Consider the following 18,066-nt stretch of genomic DNA (forward strand, 5'->3'; position numbering starts at 1 on the left):
GATTCCTTCCAGTTCTAAAATTCATATCTTTAGCAAACTATTTTACCTTTGGATTTCACATTCACTGTTCTCACTAGCTCTCTATTACAATCTCTCTCCAGTTTCCCCGTCCACCACGAAACTTACATGTCAATCACATGCACATCCAAGCTTGTGTATACATTGTTTCTGCTGCTCAGAATTTTGTTCCCAGCCTTTACCCTCTCAATACTCAAGTCAAAATTTATTGTTCCTGAGAGACTCTCCCACCTTCTCATAAAAGAACAGTCATCTCAGTCTTGGTCCATTCACAGATCTTTTAAATCAGTTATCAAATTCTAGAGTAGCTATCTCCATTTCCATGTCTCAAACCAGAATGTGGACCTGGTATGCAAATACTCTGATCCATATTTATACCTCTAGCACCTACTTCTGTGCTTGACACGGACACTCATATCATGTCTATGGATTGAATAAACACATGAATGGTTATTCCCTGAATTGTGAAGAGCCTACTTGGGTTGGTCAAGGGTGGGAAGTGAAGAGGGTGGGAGGTGAAGGACAAGCGGATAGGAAATTCATGGTTCAACAAGACATCCAGAAGCCTGGAGAAAAAGATGAAGTTGATTTGCGTAATGATTTAATTCAAGACTATCCTCAGATACTCATTGTATATGCAATTTAGCATCTCTCTTGACCTTGCTTCAAAGTCAGTTTCTAAGTGGAGCTAACAATATGAGCTACCTCGCAAAGCAATCTGCTGATAGAAGCTCTTAACTGGGGTGGATGGCAGGCAGCCACACATGATTTGTCAGTTCTGCATCCCTGCGTGGCTCTAAGCAGAGGTTGGCCACTTTAGAATTTTATAGTAGCTAGTTAAAAACTGTCCTTATAGATCTTTCTGAGTAACAACTCATAAAACTATGTACATCCAGTTTTCCTTCTTAGGCATAAAAAATACCTCCCTTGAATATTGCAGACATATCTTCCTTTTTTGTTTGTTTTTTTGGAGTACAGGGGATTGAACCCAGAGACACTTCACCACTGAGTTACATCCCCAACTATTTTCAGTTTTTGTTTTAAGATAGGGTCTCAGTAAGTTGCCCAGCCTGGCCTTGAACTTTTGATTCTCCTACCTCAGCCTCCTGAGCAGCTGGGATTGCAAGTGTCCATCACCACATATAGTATATCCTTTTTCTTTATACAAAGGACAAAAGAAAAACCTACTCTGAAAATGTTCTTTTAGTAGAAATGAGATTGTCAACTTCACACACCTAGAAAACGTATGAAACCATACTTTTCACAATATATAGACAGATGTTAACTTATAACATGCCTTTGATCACATACCACTCCTTATGACATAGTTAGCTCTGTGTGTTCCTTTGATATTTTAAATTACATATCCATGTTGGTTTAGAATTTTATGTCTAAGATCGGGCTTATTGTTTTAAGGTACCGCTTACGGAATATTTTCTAAGTCAGACTCTTTGCTAAGTGCTTCACAATTTTCATTTAGTCCTCATAAGAACTTCAGGAACTAAGCATTACTATACACTCTTCATAGACGAGGAAGCTGAGATTTAGAGGCTAATTAAATTTACTAAGGATAGCAGGCTCTTAAATGTGGAGAAAAGGGGCCACACCTATGGAATGGAGAGATCTATAATTAGACTATCCTTTTTCTTGTTTTCCACAATTCTCATTTGATATTATATCACTTAAATGTCATTCAGAAATTAACAATAACGTGTGGGGGGAGAGTGGAAAAATATAACTGTTTTCCAAAGTCAAAACTTCCACAATTTCCATTGAAAACAAAATGCTAGGGGCTGAATTTTGTCCCCCAAAATTCATATATAAAAGCTCCAACCCCCAACATTATTTGGAAATAGAGTCTTTAGGAGAGAATTAAGATTAAATTAGGTAATAACTGTAAGGGCCTTAACCCACAGAACTGTGGTCTTATAAATGAGGAAGTTATAGGAAGAAAGGGTTGTACCCCGACAATCCCTGTTGGCCTGTGAAGACACACAGAGAAGGCAGCTGGTTGCAAAGCCAGGAGGTTTCACCAGAAACCACCCATTCTGCCACCACCATCTCCAGAATTGTGAGAAAATAAATGTATTTGGTTTAAGCCATGAAGCTGAGGTATTGTGTTATGGCAGCCTGAGTCGACTAATACATAATTCATCTATTCTGTGTTGATCGTCATGGCAGGTAAAGCTGTGGATTACCTGTGCTCAGTTTCCACGGCTTTAACAGTTGGTGGTAAACCCACTTTACTATAAACTACTGTTTGTTTTAATTTTTGAAGATAGAGTGCTAGAGCCCTCAGAGCTCCTTCTATCAATCTGGGTCAAAAACAAAGATAGGCCTTGGGCTAAGGATGTAGCTCCGTGCTAGAGCTTTTGCCCACCATGTGTGAGGCCCTGGGTTAAATCCCCAGCACAGAACAAAAGAAAATGAAAGAAAGTAGGCCTATAAGTTACACCTAAATGTATACTGAGGAAGAAATTATGCTGTATAGAAATTCAGATTAGCCTATGACCCCTGTCCAAGTTCTGTGATATCATTATGATGAAACTTTGTAGATTAGGTTTTATTTATTCCTTATTTTGTTTTACAAGAAGTATTGGTATACCGCAGCCCAGGTTTTCAATGGAAGGATAAGGACTTACAGGAAAACAGTGAATTTAGGGCTTATAGAATGTCCCAAATTCTTGAGGACAGTTCTGAGATTCACTCTTCAATTGGTTTTGGTTCCTATAAGATACTACTCAACTCCCCAAAGAGCAAGAATCAGACTTTAGTTCATTCCCCCAAATGGCTGTGTATAAACCCAGTTGCTTGCATAAAAACCACTGGAGAAGTTTATTGAAAATACAGACTGACAGACCTCACTCCAGAAGTCTCAGTAACAGCAACAACACTAATAACAGCTAATACGTTGACGGTGTTTCCTACATGCCAAAGATTGTTCTAAGTACTTTACAAATATTTATTCATGTAAACTACTGAACAATCCTGTGGGTTAAACTTTATTATTATCACCATCAATGAGAAAACTGGAAGAGTAGGATAAGGAACTTGCCCAAGGTAACTTGTGGGTCAAGGGAAGAATCAGATTTAGACACAAATTGCCTGAGTTCAGAGTCTGCACTTTTAACCTCCATCCTGTGCTCCCCATAACTGTGTTGTTGTAACAAGTTTTCCTGGCAAGTCACATGCGCAATGAGACCTGGAAACCTTGACAACCCTCATCTGACACATGAATCTCCTTCTCTTGTAACCCTTTTCTAGCAGTCCGAGCTAGGGTTGAAAGTTGATCACCTCAGGACAGCTTATTCCTTTTTTTTTTTTTTTTTTTTTGTCAATCTAGGAACTTGCTATTTCATCTCTGCTCTGTGGAAACAAAGTCTGGATCCTGGAAGAGACACAATAGGATGGAAAGAGTGTGGGCTCACTTGGAAACAGATAAGGTGATATGGTGGAACTGGATCATCTGGCTTGGAAGAAACTCTTGTGTGCCTCTCTTCCCACCCCTGTGTTTAGTGATGTCATGTTGGGGGCTTGAAATCAGCCTCAGTGGAAGTATTTACACCATGGAAATTAGCAAGCACCACAAACCATGGCTTCTTTTCTAAGCACTTACCAGCATGCCACTGTGTTTGTGGCATAATCCCCATCTTAGCTACCTATTAGCTACATCGCATCAGGCCATTCTAAACAATCCACGCCTCAGCTTTCTCATTTGTAAAAATGGAAGGAAAAACAGCTGTGAGACTCAAATGAGAAGTGGAAGCATTTGGCATAGTGCTGAACAAAGGAAGAGTAGGCAATATTCCTTTTTCTTTCCACTTCCCCATTGTTTCCAACAACTAAAGTCATCTATCACATGTTTCCCTTTTCCCAGTTCAAATTTCTTTCAATTATTATTTGTTTGTCGATGTCTCCAGACCCTTTTTCATATTTTGGGATATGTCACAGTTCATTACCATTCCAGCTCCTTTAAGAGGCATTTTGGGGCTTTATCTAGTCCCCAAAGGAATCTTACCTGTGCTTCCTGGTCAGCGGTCTTCCTGTTCCACCTCTGTCCACTGGTGCTACCTCTGTCTGTGGTTCTGTAACCTGTGTCAGACACTTCTGCCACTTCCATGTCAAAAAGGCCCCAAAATCTTTTTGGTGGGAAAATTTTTTTTTTTTTTTTGGTGAGTTTTGGTGAAATTGTTGTTTTAATTATCTCACTCGCATCCTCTCTTTGAAGGATTCAGGTATTATTTGGGGTGGAAGACGGAGTATGTCTTAACCCATTTAATAAAACCATAGACTGGGTAATTTATAAAGAAGGGAGTTTACTTGGATTATCATTCTGGAAGCTGTAAAGTCTAAGGGCATGATGCTAACATCTGGAAAGGGTCTTTGTACTACATAATAAAATGATAGAAGGGCAGTGAATCATACACAAGAGGGAAGAGGGGTCACTCTTAGAACAAGCCCATTCTCAAAATAACTAACCCTCTCCCAAGGTAATGGAATTAATCTATTCATGAGAACGGAGCCCTTACGACCTAAACACAAACACCTCCCATTAGTCCACACCTCTCAACACAGCCACACTGAGGATGAAATTTCCAACACATCAACTTTGGGGGCTCACTCAAACCATAGCATGCTTTCCCTGACTCCTAAAATCTATGTCCTTCTCACAATGCAAAATGAATTCATTTCATTCCAACAGTCCCAAAAGTCTTAATTCATTCCAGCATCAACTTAAAGTCCAAATTCCAGAGCCTCATTTTAATTAAATATGGGTGAGACTTCAAAGCACAATTCATCCTGAAGGAAATTTCCTCCAACTGTGAACCTGTAAAATCAAAACACGTCATCTATTTCCAAAATTCAACAGTGGGACAAGCAGAGAATAAATATTAGTATTCCAAACAGGAGAAATAAGCAAGAAGAAAGGGGTAACTGGTTCCAAGTTAGTCCACATCCAACAGGGAAAACATTAAAACCACAGTGGGGCTAGGGGGCAGGGGGTGTCCTGAATCAGGAAATAAATTCAGGTGTCAAACAAAACTTATGCCAGATCACTCTCCCTCAAGAAGTGAGGCTCTGTAACCAGGCCAAGTTTAACTGCCTGGCTCTTCTTTCTGTTTGTGTTCTCTCTGAAGAGGATCATTTGTCCACTAATCAGACAGTCTATCTGACCTGCAGAGGTGAAACAAATAGGTTCAGCCTGAGGCCTTCTCACATGGAAATTCTCCTAAGTGTGTACCTAGGGCTGAAAATCACATTCCAGGTGAAGCTAGATGTGCAAGAGGGAGGCTGAGAATCTATCTCTTCTTCAGTATATAACACTATAGTTTTATAAAAATCACCTTAGATGGAATCACTTCCTTTTAATTATTATGCTATTGATTTATTTAGTACACTCAATTTGAAGTTGCAAAAAAATGCTCTTAAGTTGCTGTTTAGTCCTATCTTCCACTACTCTCATGTTAATTCAGCCTGTTCTTTGGACATAAAGGGAGAGCTTTTATGCTTGTACCTATGAAAACTTGATGTATTTTATTAGGTCCATCATCTTAGCTTTTTGAGGACATGTACATCTCTAAAATTTGGTCCCTATCAAGCATTCTGTCATGTGGCAGAACAAACAAACAAAATAAACATTTGGATTTTAATGAAAGATATAGCAAAGGACTTAAAGAAAACTGGACAAATGTTTATCATTTAGGATTCAACTGAAACTCTAAGCATCTTTAGTGACCCAGAGTTAATCCAAATGCTAGTGACATCACCATTTTTAAGTCCACTCAAAAATGATTTTATAAGCATCCTTTCAGTATTCTTTTCTTGAATTATGGTAGAAATATGTCTATTTTCCTTGCTATCAGATTTTCTGTTAACTCCACTTCTTTTGCCCCCTTTGCTGCTATGCATTTCTATTGCCTTCCCTCTACATTTTGGATTCAGAATACCCTTAATGTGAATCTGATTTGATGTGATGGTTGCACACCATCTGTAGCACATGGCTGGGCAGATTTTCATGCAGACCACTCACAGGTCACTGTTCTACCATGAAAAGCCAAACAGACAATTTGGACTAGAACAGCAATTTCTGTTCCCTTCAGATGTGGCCAACACAATGGTGTCACTTGACAAAAATGTGTCCATCCATCCATCCATCCATCCATCCATCCATCCATCCATCCATTTTTTCATTTATTAATTGAGGACCTCTTGTGAGTCAGATGTTGTTATAGGTGCTGGTGGTACAGACTAAGATGCTGCCTTCATGGTGCACTTACACTAATGGGAAAGAAAGACATAAAACAAGTAATCAAAAAATTATCTTAGGACTGGGGATATAGCTCAGTGGGTAGGGTGCTTGCCTCACAAGCACAAGGCCCTGGGTTCAATCCCCCAGCACTGCAAAAAAACAAAAACAAAAAAACATTATCTTAGTGATAAATTAGGATAAAAAACAAGGAAAGGAGTTAGAGAGACTGAGCTGGAGATAGGTTTTAAGTAGGACTGGCAGGGAAGCACTCTTTGAAAAGATAAATTTTAAGCTGAGACCTGAATGATGAGAAAAGGAGTTATTATCCTGGTTGGGATCTAAGAGCATCCAAGCACATTCTAGCAAAGGCCTGGGTGCAGAAACAAGACTGGTATTAAGGAATAGGAAAAGGCCAGTGTGGTGAGCTGTGGAGAGTGGCAGATGAAATTGGAGAGTTAGGCATCATTAGGAAATCTGGGTTTTATTTTAAGTGCACTAAAAAGTCACTTGACAGCTTTGAATATGGAAGGTGTGTAGGGGGACAGCCACCTGATCTGGTTGTAACAAAGACCAGAATATGGTAACATCAGAAAGCACTGGCTGGAGCTGCTTTATTTAAGGCTTTTGGGCCTGGCAGGCATTTAGTTTTCATAACTTGTTCAATCCAGTCATCCAGAAAGTCTTGTGGAGGGGCAGAACTTTCTGGATGACTGGACTGCACAATTTATGACTTTATAGGCATGTTTTCAAAGGCAAGTTTATGACTTTATAAGCATGCTTTCAGTGTTCTCTTTTGAGTTATGATAGAAATGTTGCCAAGGAGGATGGGATTGAAGGTTGCAGTCACCAATTTTGATGGGAAGATCTAAAACCAAGGACCAAATATTCCATAGTTTGAAGAAGAGTCAGCTATGACTGAGGGAATCTCCCAACTTTCCTTCCCGAATGACCCACTGCTTCCGGTTCCAGAACTGAAAGACGAAAAATGAGCTTCAACTGAAAATGAACAAAAAAAGCAGGTTCATTGAGCTGGGAGAAAGGGGATGAAGAGAGATAAAGCTGGCTGCAAAGTTGACAGGGAGCATGTTTCTCCCAAAGTGTATGGTAGCTGTAAAATGCCAAAGCAACCCTCTCTGTGAATGACTATTGCTTTCTTTCTAGTGATGTTCCTGACCCATTTTATGATTCCCACCTCTTACAGGAGAATCCTAATTGCTAAATTACCCTAGCCTCATGATAGCATCCAAGCCCTGGTCCACGCCTATTTCTCTTTAGCCCACTGCAGAAAGGGCGACCAGTGTGGAGTTGATCTCTGCCTCTGCAACGCCATCCACAGGGGGAATTCAGTCCTTACCAGAAATGCTTCCCTCCTTTTGTTGACCTGCTCTCCCTTTTTGAATGGGGTCAATAAGTCTGATTTTGTCAGACCACAGATGCGTGCTAGGTAGTCTTAACCATCACTCTCAGTCTGTCTTTTCCCCGTCTCATTTCCCTCATGGACCTGAAATATGGTCATGGTCATGGTGAGGTAGTCAGACAATTTTGAAACCAATCTACTGGAACTCAGGACTGGAAATAGTGAAGATACAGTCTCTTCTTATCTTTCTGCTTTTCAGTTTTTTGCTGGAAATGGTGATATTACTAGTTTGCCAAGCGAAGAGTGGAGTTGGGTCCCGATGTGCTTCTCAGAAGCCCACAACCTCAGATTTTCCCACCGTGATTCTTGTTCGAATTGATCATCGACCTCAATATATGATTTTCAAACTACTCTAAGTTCTTTTTATAATGATTCCAATGGCTACTAACTGGTATTAATCTGTAGGACCTCCACAGAGTTAGCAAATGGCTAGCAAAAGTATTGAAACTACTACCAGTTTGTCACTCCAGGAATGTTTATACATTCCTAAGGTAATTACAGACTTTCTGCTACCTGCAGCATGAAAATACAATTATATGTTATTGATACTATCAGCTTGGAGCTTGAACTTACTTTTCCATGAATTAAAATGTTTACTATTTTTAAGCATTAATTATAGGTTGTTAGCATGATGTTGCCCCTGAGTGGAAAGAAAGGAAGGAAAGGAGGGAAAATGGGAAGGAAGGAAGGAAAGGAAAGGGAGGAAGGAAAATTTTGGAATGTGTTGTGCTCAGATGTAATAAGTAGTAAATATGTTCATGGAGTAGCAGAGAGACCATGGGTTTAGAGTTGGGGATGGGAACCTCAATTCACCTCTTCTTAACTCTATGGCCTGGGGCTATTATCCTCTCTGAACCCCAGTTTCTTCATTCATAAACTGGAAATAATAATACCCACCTTCCACGGGTGTTGTGAGGTTAGTGGTCATGTATTCAAAGTCCCAGCGTAGTGCCTGACATATAAGTACGTGCTTAGTAAGCAGTTACTATTTTTATTAATGTCAACTAACAAAAATATTAACTACTTAATTCCTTCTCCCTCCACAAGTCCAATGCCATTTTGCCCTGCTCCAGGCCCCACTCCCCACCAGGTGGCTCAACTCTGAGTCAGTGTTTAGGCTATTCCTGACCTTCATATCAACCCGTCTGGGCTGCTGGTGTTCCTGCTCACCTGGTTCTGCTTTGAGAATTAGACTTCTGCCCTGTTCCCATGGGCCTAGTCTTTGATGCTCCATGCAGAACCAGACCTCTCTCTTTGTGACCCGGTGCCCACAAGGAAGATCAAGGATAATCATCCGGTTCATGAGGTCAGTCAAGGATTGCAAGCCTTCTTGAGTCCACCCCCTGGACCTCCAAGTATTGCCTGCTCTGGACTTCCAGGCCTTGGTCCCTCCAAGGTTGGGATATCTCAGTTAATCAAAGTTAAATTTTCTCTCACTTGGCTTTGTCATTGTGTCCTGCCTCCCTGACTGTACCTTTCTCCCAGTACCTGTTCTGAATATCAACCAATTCCAACTCAGTTATCAGGTCTAATTCTGGAATGGTGTTTATTCTGCTTGCCAAATTCAAGTTGGTAGAAGTATCAAGAGAGTAAAATTACCATATTCAAGTCTTTAATTGAGGGTCACATTGAGGTAGATCTGTTGGCCTTGTAAATGGTAATGACTGGTGCTAATGCAAATTAAAGTACTGGGGTTGCAGAGGAGTTGCTTCTTCTGTGAAGCCTTAAATTAATCTGGAATGTTGGTATATTAAAGCGCAGGATACCTCAGCTGCTCTTACCATTAAACAGTTCACTGAAGGTGTGGTTTCAGTTTAGATTGAATATTAGTGTCACAATACCGACAGTTCTCAAAAAACACAGCTGTTGTTTGGGAGCTGAAGGGTAATAAAAACAGCCATAGCTGGTACTGTTTTGTCAACATTGTCCCCAAAGTACACTCAGCTCAGACCCAACAAGCCACTGGGCTCAGTAACCCTCTCTTCCTTAGGAAGAATCAGGGAAACTTAAGAATCAATGTGTTGTTGTTTTTCTAATTCAACCTGCCTGATGCCTGATGGCAATAATCTAAGTTGGGAAGAAGACTTTTTTTTTTTTTTTTTTTTTTTTTTTTGGTGGTGCTGGGATCAAACCCAGGGCCTCGTACATGCTAGGCACTGCTGTACCACTGAGCTATATTCCCAGTCCCAAGACAATTTAAAAGAATACTTTCTGTGATAAAACATTACCTGTTTACTCTTGAGAACATAGAAAAATACGCTGAAGTATAAAGAAGCAGATAAAATCACCATCTATCCCAGCATACAGAGATAAGCACTGCTAATATTTTATGCCTATTATGCTTATAGTCTAAAAACAACTCCATTTGCAAATAACAAGATGGTTATTAGAAAAACTGGGGGGAAAGTAATAATAAAAGCAATAGCCATCATTTATTAAACACTTATTATGTGCCAGCTACCACACTAAGTGCTTTAATGTGTATAACCTATTTAATTGACCATGCAGTCATGAGTTTGCTCAGGCTTCAGAAGAGGCTGGCCTTCAGGGTCCTCCACTATGGCAAAAAGGTCTTGTGGGGCCCGATGAAATCACAATGCCAGGTCCTATCAGCAGATCCAGAAGTTGATCAAGGATGGGCTGATTACCCGTAAGCCTTTGACTACCTGTTCCCAGACTGAATGCCAGAAAAACACTTTGGCCTGCAGGAAGGGCAGGCCTATGGGCACAGGTAAGTGAAGTGGGGTATAGCCAATGCCCGAATGCCAGAGGAGTTCACTTGACTGAGGAGGACGGGGTTTCTGCCCAGGCTGCTATGATACCATTAGTCTTCACTGAAGGTGAAGGGAAATGTGTTCAAAACCAAGAGGACTCTGGGAACACATCCATAAACTGAAGGCAGACGAGGTTGGTCAAAAGGTCCTGGCTCTCCAGTCTGAGGCCAGCAGCTCCAGAGCTAGGAAGCCTACAAGCTTGGTGAACAGTGCCTCCAGGCCAAGAAGAGGGAAATTATAAGGACCGTCAAAGGAGGAAGGGACCACAAAATAAAGTCCCCCCCCCTTGTCTGTATATAGAGGTCTTGAAAGAATGGACATTTTTTTAAGCTGTCTGAGGTCACCCTCCCAGTTATCTTAACTCCCTAAGGTCACCCTCCCAGTCATCTCAACTCCCTAAGGTTTCCCTCCCAGGAATGGGAACAAAGCCCTTAAAGCTGTTCCAAGAAACAGCCCCAAACAGAGAATAAAAGGGTAAATTGAGCCAGATAGCCAGATAGTGATCAAACAGAATGATTACCAGAAACTATTGACCAGAATCTACCCCCTATTGTAAAACATTGTGAAACATGTTGTATGTTATCAGCAAACCCAGACCCCCCTTTGAAATTTCCCGCAGCTTTGTCCCCCTTTTCCCTTTCATGTGCGACCCCTCCCGATGTGTGGTTTCTGCCTTTATAAACCTACAAGATTTTCTGCTAGGGACTCGACTCCTGGAGTTGGGTCCCAGCGCGCTGGAATAAACACCTCTTGCGGTTTGCATCAAGTGACGCCTCCTGCGATTGATTGGGGTTGCCGTCCATCCATGGGACAGAGTTGGGGTTTCGTTTCCTTTTGGGGGGCCTTACAGTCTCACTATCACTGAAATAAAACAAAACTTCATCTGCTTGCCAAAAAAAAAAAAAAAAAAAAAAAAAAAAGAAACCCAAAATCAAAGAACTATTTCTCCCAAAATCCCTGTCAGAAAAGTTAGTGAGGTAAACAAAAGTGATTCGAACCAGCAGCCTGTCTGGAACATATGCCCTTACACAACACACTAGGAAAGAAGAAACCGAGGACACTCATAAAGTCATGACTCATAGAACCACTTCGACACGTCACTTTTCAAGAGAATTATTTCGGAAACATCAGAAAAATAAATGTGGTACAAGGAGCAGGCGATATTAAGCACAATGTATTGTTATTAAAAACATGTTAGTCATTTATTCATATGTATTAAACATTTATTAAAACATTATTAGTTCTTTGCATACAGCACTGCTGCAAAGTAACATTTTCTCTCACAAACAGCATGATGGTATAATAAAGAACCTTTCGCCCATCCCTTTATCTCTTGATGCAGTCAACCTATTTTAATAGCTGGCCTCACTATAGATGATACTGCACAACAGGGACTAAGGGAGAAAGTCTGAACATCGAGAGAAATAAAGAAAGAAAAGAGCAGCACCTAATAAGCTGGGTTGAGAACACCTTGGAGATGCTTTGTAACTGTGCACACTAAAATTTGTATCTTCCAGACTAGATTAGTCTTCCATGGACTCTGGTAACAGTGGCTTCGCTGGTCTCAACCAGCATTCACTCTGACATCATTCAATCCATTTTCTACATACGGCAGTGAGAGTTGCCTTGTGAAGCACAAATTTAGGTCTGTCACTTCTTAGAATGAAGACCAAGCTCTTTACCTGACCCACCAGACCCTGTCAGGATCCCCAGTTGCACACACTGGCCTCCATAGGGTCTTCTTCCTCTTTTTCCATCCAGACAGCCTCTGCCAAGCCCTCTGCTTGATTCCCTCCCCATAGTGCTTTTTCTCCTTTTTTGGCTTGGAGGATGTTTTCTTCAGAGGAGCCTTTCCCAACTTCCCTGAATAGGCCAAATTCCCACTTGGCAATTACAGCAGTGTGCACTTCTCCTTAGCACATGCCACAATCTCAGCTTTATATTTATGTATTTCAGTCTTTATTTGGTATCTGTCTCCATGTCTAGATAAAGCACCCCATGAGAACAGCCTCCATGTCACCAGATTATACATTCAAGATTTTAGCATGGCAACTGGCACAGAGTAGGGACTCAAAAAATGAGTAAAGGAATCACCAAGTACATCTTTACTTGTAAGTTTTCTGGGTGCTATTTTATTTTTATTATCTTAATTTTTGTGATACTGGGAATTGAACCCAGGACCTCACATACACTAGACAAGCACTCTACCACTGAGCTACACCCCTAGCCCACTGGCTGCCATTTTGTTTTAAATGAGTTGCCCATTGAATTACTGTATGAATGATGAGATAATAACAATATGAAGGCAAAACAGTCTCTGAGACTGAGAGAGCACTAAGCCGATTATACTGTCCAACACAGAATAGGGAGGGGTGCAACCCTGGGATGGAGCCTCAGGGAATGGAGGTGATACAGGGTTTTCAAACCGAATCCACAAATGCTCCATAGTGAAGTGTCCTGATTGAAGTTGAATCCAGACAGTATATTGAGTCAGGCTGCAGACAGTGACTATTTCAATATCAGGGTGCTTTTCTGTTGGTTCTTAACAGTATTCTGAGAAAACACTGCTTTTTTTTTAAAGTCCCTTTCCTTTTCTTTCAGAGTCTTTACTGCTTGCTATCTCAAAATTTCTTTGACTTTCCAAAGCTGAGAGTTCTGCATGTTGTGCCTTTGAGGATTCATCCATAAAGACTATGCTTTCTTGTTTTTGCCTGGTTGGAACAATGGTTTATATTCATCTCTAAGATGGCCAATAAATAATAATTTCCTCAAAGGATTCTCGTAAGCATTATTAAAATAATTCAATGAAGGAAATTAGTAAGTGTATAGTAGTAAATACCACTTAGATATTGTCGAAAATTCTATTAGTGGTTTACAAGATAAAATTCTCTTGAGAATAGTATGCAGGGCCACTAAGTTGTACGCTAATAAAGATTACACCCATTTCTATATTGATCCTTTAAAGCACAATATAGATAATATCTTATGGAGAATCTCCATGAACAAGTTTTATTCATTGTGTTAAATGAACTCAGGCCTTCAGTACTATAAAATTGAAGGCCAATTTTTCTTGAAAGTTTCCTTAGACAGTCATCTTGGGAGATTTAGAACAGTGTAGTCCAATAAAGCACACAATAAGGTCAGAGTTCTGAGTTCTTTTCAGCATCTCGACTTGATTTTTTTATAAGATATATGATATTAGGAAAGTTTCTTAACTTCTCAGAGCCTCCATTTCCTCATCTGTAAGAGAATAGTGATAATACAGGTTGAGTGTTCCATATCCAAAATGTTTAGGGCCAAAAGACCTTAGGATTTCAGATTGTTTTAGATTTTGAAATATTTGCATGTATACAAGGAGATTTTTTTTTGGGGGGGGACTCAATCCTAAAAATGCAATTCTTGTGTTTCATATATCCCTTATGCAAATAGACTGAAAGCAATTTTATGCAGTATTTTAGTAAGACTGCATTTTGACTGTGATTTAGCACATGAGGTCAGGTGTGGAATTTTTCACTTATGATGTCATGTTGGTGTTCATAGTTTCAGATTTTGGAGGATTTCAGGTGTAGGGTTTTGGGACTAGTGATACTCAACCTGTAATAGCTTGATATATCACTAAGCTATATTGTAAGAAGTGAGAGAGAAAGGTCTCATGGAAAACTATAAACTGGTATGTAAATTGAGCAATTTCTTTATGGACTGAACATTTGCATCCCTCCTAAAATTCACAGGTTGAAGTCCTAATTCCAACAGTGCTGGTATGGAAATGGGACCATTAGGAGGTAATTAAGTTTTGAAGAGATCATGAGGGTAAGGCCCTTATGATGAGATTAGTAGCTCTAAAGAAGACCTAGGAGAGAGCTGGTTTCCTCTTTGTTCTGTCTTATGTGGATACAAGAAGACAGCTGACCGTCTACAAACGAAGATGTGGGCCTTCACCAAAACTGGATCTGCCAGCCCTTTGATCTTTGATTTCCCAGCCTCCAGCCAGGGAGAAATAAATGTTGTTTAAGTCACCCAATCTATGGTAATTTTTGAGTACCAACCCAAACTAAGACAGATTATTAGTTGTATGTAGAATAACATTAGTTTTACATACAATAATGATGATAAAAAATCTGTGCCTGATTCTCCATAGAACCTACAGTCATAACTTACCTATTGGTATAGTAAGTTGGTTATATGACCTTGATAAAATCCAATATATTAAAGCATTGTGGGAACCAAAATGTAAATGTAAAAGATGAACCAATTATCATTTTGATGTTTAAAAATCATAACATTGGCACATTATTAAAGGTAACATCCTCTTTAATCACCCAGAAAGGGGACATGTAATTAATGAATTCAATGACCCTTAACCTGTTTAAAGTCAAAAGTATCATGTTATTGCTATGTCAATGCTTAGCCAAATGAAATATTTGTAAAGAAAAATACATATACGTATGCAGGATTTAATGTAAAATAAGCACAAGTAAATTGTCTAAAAACAAATACATGTGTTGTTAAATTTAATCCTACATTAACTTGGTAAAACAGGATTAACTTTCTTCCCCTAGCCTAGCAGAGTTATCTGTCCTTGAGTATATACCCACCATAGGAATAAAGTAATCCAGACTTTGGGGATGGTAGCAGAAAATCTTAGAAATGACTATCTCCCAAATTAACCAGTGAATTACAACTCCAACAGAGAACATGTGGGAATGTAGCCTTTGAATCACCTCTTTAAAAACCCTCTGTTCCTGCTGATGGGCAAAATCACAGCCTTTGGGGACAGGCATCCCCTGTATTTCTCCTTTGCTGGCAAAGCAATAAATCTTCTTTTTCCTTTTAATTAAAAAAATTTTTTCCTACATTAGTACTGGTTTTAAAGTCTCTAGATAGAGTTATGCATGAGAAAGCATTTGAATCCTCTGTATGTATGCAGACAGGTATATGTGTGCATGTAAACCTACATATATGTACATGTGTACATCATATGTTTCCCTAAAGAAGTTCCATTTATGTCTTGCAAATAAATGAATCGTTTGCTTGTCATTTCCTTCATTCTTTCATTTTTAATGTGGAGAAAGGATTTCATGAATCATTCAAACTCTCTTTTTATGCCTAAGAAAGGTCTGCTTATCTTAGAAACTGAATGATTTGAGACAAACTGACAGGCCTACTTTTTGCTTGGCTTTTACTATCCTTGGTAGCTAATGTCTAGAAGCAAAAACTACTTAGACATTGCAGCCTGATTCTCCCAGCAGGAAAATCCTAAGCACTGATTTCAAAAACACAAGCTTTGCTAATGAGCAACATTGCAATCTGCAGCCATTATGCTTTACTTACACCAGATTTTTCTTACAACCTAAAAGTACAAAAAATCAATCTCAATGCCCTGAAGACTCTTCAGGCTATTGTTCAGCAATTAATCATGGGGGAAAAAAATCCTCTTTTTCCACTTAATTGGTTGGAGGGCAACCGATAGACATAAAAACTGCAATTCATGGCCACTAATGAACAGCTATGCAAGAAAAGCACACATTGAGAACACAATTTATATATATTATAAGAATGTATGTATTATAAGAATGTAACCGCTTAATTCACATAAAATCTTTTTGGTCTTATTTATTTGCTATATCTTTTCAGTTCCTATCTGCTGCTTCATTGAGTGAAAAGAACCTCTAGGCAGAGCTATTGAAACACTCTTAAGCCCTGCACTGCATTTTTATTAAACATTCCAGGCCAAATCAAAGTGCTGATGCTGGCAAAATAGTAACAGTACAATAAGGGGAATTTTAGATTATTTGTCTTTTCAAAATTTTTTTATTGCTGTTGTTGTAAATCCTTGGGGATCAGTTATGGTTTGACTGCCTGTGTAGCCAACTTTTGTCATATTTTAAAATGCATTTGGGAAACCCTCTCTTTACCAAGATTTAGAATAGTAGAATCTCTGGTTCAGAAGGGCCCCTCTAACAGAAAGGGTCCAGAAAGGGTCCAGGCAGCATACAGAACTGCATGCCACACACCTGGAACAGTTGGGCCATTGGGAAATACAATTGTTTGATTCAAGTTAACAACAATCAAAGGGTGGTTTCCTAATCACATTTGTTTATGTTTTAAGTTATAAAACTACTAAGATTAGCTTGCTATTGGCTTATTCATTTTGATATGTTTCAGTAGAGAGTTCCTGGAGAAACATTTTCTCAGTTAGTTTAATATTGGGAATAGGAAAGATACTGGTTCTGATTTCAAAGGCAGGAACTCACACAGCATTACCCTTTTGAGGGGTACAGGGTGAGATCCACAGGTCTTGTCCAACCCACATCTTCTGTGCTATCAATCCTGATTTTGACTCAGAAGATACTAGAGAATGGACTGTCTGGTCTCAGACACACCTTCCATCCTTCAGACCATGTCACCTTTCCTCCTCAGACTGAAAGAGAGCAGATGGTGACAGTTCATTGTACTTAAAGTTATGACCTCAGTTTCTTTTCTTGGATTTCTCCCATACCAATGATATGAACTTGGGTTATCACTTAGTCAGGGCCCAATAATGTTACTTTTTTTTTTTTTTAATGGTGAAGGGTTTATTAAAATTGAATTATTAAAAAAAAAAAAAAAAAAAAAAAGCTCAGCCATCAAGAGTCTGGTGAGTACTCTGCAAAATCCAAAGCTCTGCAACACAAAATGATGGTGAACAAAAGCTTTGTCAATCTTCAAAGAATCAAATGAAAATACGGCATTTTCTTTTTCACTAAATGTGAAGATTCTTTTATCCCAATAGAAAGAGAAGAATTTTAAGTTTTGATACAATCAGGACAAAACCCCTATGGGCACTCAATCCATCCTTTGAGTAATTAACTAAATGATATAAAGTTGCTTTCTTTTTTTTTAAACCTATTTTCCCATTAAGTTGACTTTAAACACATACACTTTCTGTGTCAAGTTTAGCTGTTTTATAAAACACCTTTAGCTGTTTTATAAAATGTATGCACCTTTAAGATTTTTTTATTGTGGTTGTAAATTTTGTCCTTACAGGGATAAAGTTTGTGCATTTTTATACTTCTCTTAAAAACACAGAAGTAACATTTTCAAGAAATAAAATAATAAAAGACTCTACTTTTTCTACTCTCTGACCCAGAACTGCAAGACCTCTGAAAAATAACAGGAATAAAAATAGTGACTTTGAGACCTAAGTTTGTCATAGTTTTTTGGAAACTTTTTTTTTCTCAGTCAAAAAGCTATATATTAAATTGATTTGAAAGAAGCATTTCAAAATAAAAACCTGTAAGACCTTAATGTTATTATTTTTTTAACAAATTATTTTTTTTTTTTTTTTTTTTTTTTTTTTTTATACTGGGGATTGAACTCAGGGGCACTCAACCACTGAGACACATCCCCAGCCCTGCTGTGTATTTTATTTAGAGACCGGGTCTCACTGAGTTGTGTAGTGCCTCGCAGTTGCTGAGACTGGCTTTAAATTCGAGATCCTCCTGCCTCAGCCTCCCAAGCCGCTGGGATTGCAGGCATGCACCACCATGCCCAGCCCACACCTCTATTAAGATGTTTCATCTGTCTCACTAATACACGGCTATATGGCATGAGGAAACTGAGATAAT

The sequence above is a fragment of the Sciurus vulgaris genome (genome assembly GCF_902686455.1).
Source record: "Sciurus vulgaris genome assembly, chromosome: 8".
NCBI lineage: Eukaryota > Metazoa > Chordata > Mammalia > Rodentia > Sciuridae > Sciurus > Sciurus vulgaris.